Consider the following 5,592-nt stretch of genomic DNA (forward strand, 5'->3'; position numbering starts at 1 on the left):
GTCATTGTTGGTGTATAGAAGTGCAACAGACTTTTGTGCGTTGATTTTTATATCCTGCAACTTTGCTGAATTCCTGTATCAGTTCTAGCAATTTTTTTTGATGGAGTTTTTCGGGTTTTCTACATAGAGTATCATGTCATCTGCGTAGAGTGAAAGTTTGAGTTCTTCTTTGCTGATTTGGATGCCTTTTATTTCTTTTTGTTGTCTGATTGCTGAGACTAGGACTTTCAGTAGTATCTTGAACAACAGTGGTAAGAGTGGACATCCCTGTTGTGCTCCTGACCTTAGGGGAAAAGCTCTCAGTTTTTCCCCATTGAGGATGATATTAGCTGTGGGTCTTTTGTATGTCCTTAATGATGTTGAGTTATGTTCCCTCTATCCCTACTTTGTTGAGGGTTTTTATCAAGAAACGGTGCTGAATTTTGTCAAATGCTTTTTCTGCATTTATTGAGAGGATCATATAGCTCTTACCCTTTTCTTTTATTAATGTAGAGTATCATGTTGATTGATTTGCGGATATTGAACCACACTTGCAGCCCAGGAATAAATCCACCTTGGTCATGGTGAATAATTCTTTTCGTGTACTGTTGGATCCTATTAGTTAGTATCTTGTTGAGAATTTTTGCATTCATGTTCATCAGGGATATTGGTCTGTAATTCTCCTTTTTAGTGGGGTCCTTGTCTGGTATCAAGGTAATGCTGGCCTCATAGAATGAATTTGAAAGTTTTCCTTCCATTTCTATTTTTTTGGAACAGTTTCAAAAGAATAGGTATTAATTATTTTTTAAGTGGTAGAATTCCCCTGGGAAGCCATCTGGCCCCAGACTCTTGTTGTTTGTTGGGAGATTTTTGATTACTGATTCAATTTCTTTGGTGGTTATGGGTCTGTTCAGATTTCCTATTTCTTCCTGTTTCAGTTTTGGTAGATTACATGTTTCCAGGAATGCATCCATTTCTTCCAGATTGCCTAATTTGTTGGCATATAATTGCTCATAATATTCTCTCATAATTGTATTTCTTCGGGGTTGGCTGTGATGGCTCCTCTTTCATTCATGATTTTATTTGGATCCTTTCTCTTTTCTTTTTGATAAGTCTGGCTAGGGATTTATCAATCTTGTTAATTCTTTCAAAGAACCAGCTCCTGGTTTTGGTGATCAGTTCTACTGTTTTTTTTTTATTTCTATATCATTGATTTCTGCTCTAATCTTTATTACTTCCCTTGTGCTGGATTTAGGCTTTATTTGCTGTTCTTCCTCCAGGTCCTTTAAGTGTAAGTTAGGTTGTATATTTGAGACTTTTCTTGCTTTTTGAGGAAGGCCTGTATTGCTGTATACTTCCCTCTTAGAACTGCCCTTGCTGTGTCCCAGAGGTTTTGAACTGTCGTGTTTTCATTTTTATTTGCTTCCATATATTTTTTTAATTCTTTAATTTCCTGGTTGACCCATTCATTCTTTGGTAGAATGTTTTTTAACGTCTGTGTATTTGTGGTCCTTCCACATTTTTTCTTGTGTTTGATACCAAGTTTGATAGCATTGTGGTCTGAAAATATGCATGGTATGATCTCAGTCTTTGTACTGGTTGTGTCCTGATTTGTGACCCAGTATGTGATCTGTTCTGGAGAATGTTCCATGTGCGCGCGAAAAGAATTTGTATTCTGCTGCTTTAGGATGAAATGCTCTGGATATTATCTGTGAAGTCCATCTGGTCCAGTGTGTCATTCAAAACCCTTGTTTTCTTGTTGATCTTCTGCTTAGATGAACTGTCCATTGCTGTGAGTGGTGTGTTAAAGTCCCCGACTATTTTTTTTAAAGGTTTTATTTGAGAGAGAGCGAGTGAGTGTGAGCAGATGGAGGGGTAGAGGGACAGAGAGAGAGAAAATCTCAAGCAGACTCCTCAGTGAGCATGGAACTGGATGCCGGGATTTATCTTACAACCCTGAAATCATGACCTGAGCCGAAATCAAAAGTTGGATGCTCACCAGACAGCCACCTTGAAGTCCCCTACTATTATTGTATTATTATCAATGAGTTTCCTTAGGTTAGTTATTAATTTATTTATATATTTGGCTCCTCCCAAGTTAGGGGCATAAATATTTACAATTGTTAGATCTTCTTGTTGGGTAGACCTTTTAATGAGGATATTGTGCCCTTCCTCATTTCTTATTGCAGTTTTTGTTTTAAAATCTGGTTTGTCTGATATAAGTATGGCTACTCCAGCTTTCTTTTGATGTCCATTAACATGATAAATGGTTCTCCACCCCCTTACTTTCAGTCTGGGGGTGTCTTTGGGTCTAAAATGAGTCTTTTGTAAGCAGCATATCGATGGGTCTTGTTTTTTTATCCATTCTGATACCCTGTGTCTTTTGATTGGAGCATTTAGTCCATTTGCATTCAGAATAATTATTGAAAGATACAAATTTAGTGCCATTGTATTACCTATAAAGTCGCTGTTCCTGTAGATTGTCTCTGTTTCATTCTAGTCTTTGTTACTTTTGGGCTCTTTCTCCGCTCAAAGGGTCCCGTATAATATTTCTTGCAGGGCTGGTTTAGTGTTCATGAACTCCTTTAGTTTTTGTTTGTCTTGGAAACTCCATCTCTCCCTCTGTTCTGAATGACAGCTTGCTGGATAGAGTATTCTTGGCTGCATATTTTTCCCATTTGGCACCTTGAATATATCATGCCAGTCCTTTCTAGCCGGCCTAGTCTCTGTGGACCAGTCTAGTGTGTCTGCCCTTGTAGGTTATGGACCTCTCGTCCCAAGCTGCTTTCAGAATTCTCTCTTTACCTTAGTATTTTGCAATCTTCACTATGGTATGTCATGCTGTTCACCTGTTTTTGTTGATTCTGAAGGGAGTTCTCTGTGCCTCTTGGACTTGAATGCCTGTTTCCTTCTCTAGATTAGGGAAGTTCTCAGCTATAATTTGTTCAAATAAACCTTCTACCCTCTTTTCCCCTACTCTTCTTTTTCTGGGACTTCTATGATATGGATATTATTTCACTTTATGGAATTGCTGAGTTCCTAAAAGTCTCCCTTCATGATCTAATAGTTTTCTTTCCCTCTTCTTTTCAGCTTTCTTATTTTCCATAATTTTATCTTCTATATACTGATTCACTCCTCTGCTTTGTCCATCCTCATCTTTATGGCCTCCACTTGGGACTGCATCTCGGTTATGACATTTTAATTTCAGCCTGACTAGATTCGAATTCTTTTATCTCCATAGTAAGGGATTCTCTAGTGTCTTCTATGCCTTTTTCAAGCCCAGCTAGTACCCTTGTAAATTATTCTAGTTCAGACATCTTACTTATATCAATATTGATTAAATCGCTGGCAGTGAATGCTACCTCCTGTTCTTTCTTTTAGGGTGAATTTCTCCGTCTTGTCATTTTGTCCAGAAAAGAGGAAAGAAAAAGATAAAACAAAAAACCCAACAATAACAACAACAACACAGAAAAACAAAAAAACCTAGATCCTGGGTGTGTTTTGGTATGCTTGTTAAAAGAAACGAGATCCCAAAATCAGAAAGAAAGAAAGAAGAAAAATATATGTATATAAATAAAATACAATGAAAGGAAACAAAAATATATATATATAAAGACAATAATTTAAGAAAAGAATTGAGAGAAATAGGAAAATAAATGAAAAAAATTAAAAAATTTTTTTTGAGAGCGAACGAGCCAGGAAGAGTGAGGGAGTTAATCTCAAACAGGCTCCATGCCCAGTGCAGAGCCTGATGCGGGGCATGATCTCATGATCCTGAGATCATGACCTGAGCCAAAGTTAAAGAGTTAGGGGCTCAACCGACAGAGCCACCCAGGTGTCTTGACAATTGTAAGCTTTCCCATCCATGAATACAGTATGCCTCTCCCATTTATTTAGGTCTTACTAAATTGACTTCAGAGGAGCATAAGGGAACTTTTTGGAATGATGGGAATAGTCTCTGTCTTGGTTAGGGTGGGAGTAACATGGGAACATACAATTGTCAAACCTCACCAAGTTGTACATTGAGATTCTATGTAGTTGACTGTATATAAGGGACTGCAGTGAAGTTTGTCTAAAAAGTAGTAACAAAAATTACCTCAGTTATTACATTTCTTCCACTGACATGATTCTTAATCAGAATCATTTGACTTACACATTGTTTTAACAGTTGGTTTGATGCTGAAGGTGATGCATTGGTTTGTTCTTGTCTTAATTATGTAACACCAACCCAGTCCAGGGATAGATGCTAGCCCCGGTGACATGGCAGGAAGGGTAAATGGGCAAGGCATAGTGATAGTCAGGAAAGCATCTGTGCTAGAGACGATTACATGTTTACTATAGTCTCTTTCCTCTTTTCCCTGGACTCGAGGCCAGACTCCTGGTAAGGTCTACCGGTCAGTGTGCATAGCCAAGAGACTGAGTTCTGGTTTGTAGAAGGTGAGCAAAAGTAATGTTTGCCCTTCCAGACTTGACCCATAACCACCGATCACTTCACAGTACTCCATGCCCTTTTTCTCTTCAGACTCCTGATTGGAGACCAACTGCAGGGCATTGTTGGGAGCCATAACCTGAAGACGGATGAGCCACAGGATGGAAGGATCCGTGTCTCCCAGACACCACTGGAGAGCAGTCACCCCCACTGGATTTGGAGAGAAGTCTCTAATATCCTCCTTTCAGTCCCAGCTGTAGTCTGCTTCTTTGATTTTCTCAGCACTCAGCGTTCTCTGGGGGAAATTCTAGATTCTCATATCTTATTCCTTCTTAATAGGGAAAAGGCCTTTACGTACATATATGTGAGGCAGAGCAGATCAGGACAACAGAGCAGGCTGAAAACAGTGAGACTCCATAGGAAAAGGAAGGCCTTGCAGAAGACTAGAGCAGTGGTAGAGAGTCAGGCAGCTGAGGGAGACGGGCACCGGAGTCAGGGTGGGTCCTCAGGGCATGCCAGCACCCACCAGAGCCTGGCAGAGCTATTTAAAGAAATTGAGGAAAAAGCTCTACCTCCTACAGGCACAGAGGATCAGGCTGAGGATGATGGGTAAATCAGGGTTAATATCTCCATTGTATCGATGAAGAAATTAAGTTTTATAGAGATTAAAATATTTGTCTTTGAATCTAGTACAGTACTTAGTTCATAGTAGATGCACAGTAAATATTTGTTGAATGAATGATTTACTAGTCTAACACTTTTAATGCTGAAGCCTTCTACAGGGATTGAGAACTTGTCTGTTTGGTGGTGTATAGAGGGGCATGGCATTGGTACCCAGGATGGACACACTGTGTTTGGATACACTATTTGAAAAAAAAATTTTTCAAGATTTTATTTATTTATTTGACAGCGAGAGACACAGCGAGAGAGGGAACACAAGCAGGGGGAGTGGGAGAGGGAGAAGCAAGCAGGCTTCCCGCCGAGCAGGGAGCCGGATGTGGGGCTCGATCCCAGGACCCTGGGATCATGACCTGAGCCGAAGGCAGACGCTTAACGACTGAGCCACCCAGGCGCCTCAGTATTTGAAAAATTTGAATGTTAGTGTGCTCCCTGCTTTGCCCTAGGCCCTCTCATGCCTGGTTGCCTTATAACTCACCCAGTTTCCATGTTGATATCACCCATCT

The 5,592-nt window shown here is 39.8% G+C and overlaps 1 long non-coding RNA gene across 1 annotated transcript; it reads left to right on the forward strand.

Moving 5' to 3' along the window:
• The first annotated feature begins 6 nt into the window (after positions 1-6).
• LOC145718297 (uncharacterized) lies at positions 7-5,291 on the forward strand. The gene is made up of 2 exons (XR_014141704.1): positions 7-4,416; positions 4,502-5,291. It is a non-coding gene; the product is annotated as an uncharacterized LOC145718297 (long non-coding RNA).
• The last annotated feature ends 301 nt before the right edge of the window (positions 5,292-5,592 follow it).

The sequence above is a fragment of the Leptonychotes weddellii genome, unplaced genomic scaffold, assembly GCF_054177405.1.
Source record: "Leptonychotes weddellii isolate Sample4059 unplaced genomic scaffold, ASM5417740v2 HiC_scaffold_13630, whole genome shotgun sequence".
NCBI lineage: Eukaryota > Metazoa > Chordata > Mammalia > Carnivora > Phocidae > Leptonychotes > Leptonychotes weddellii.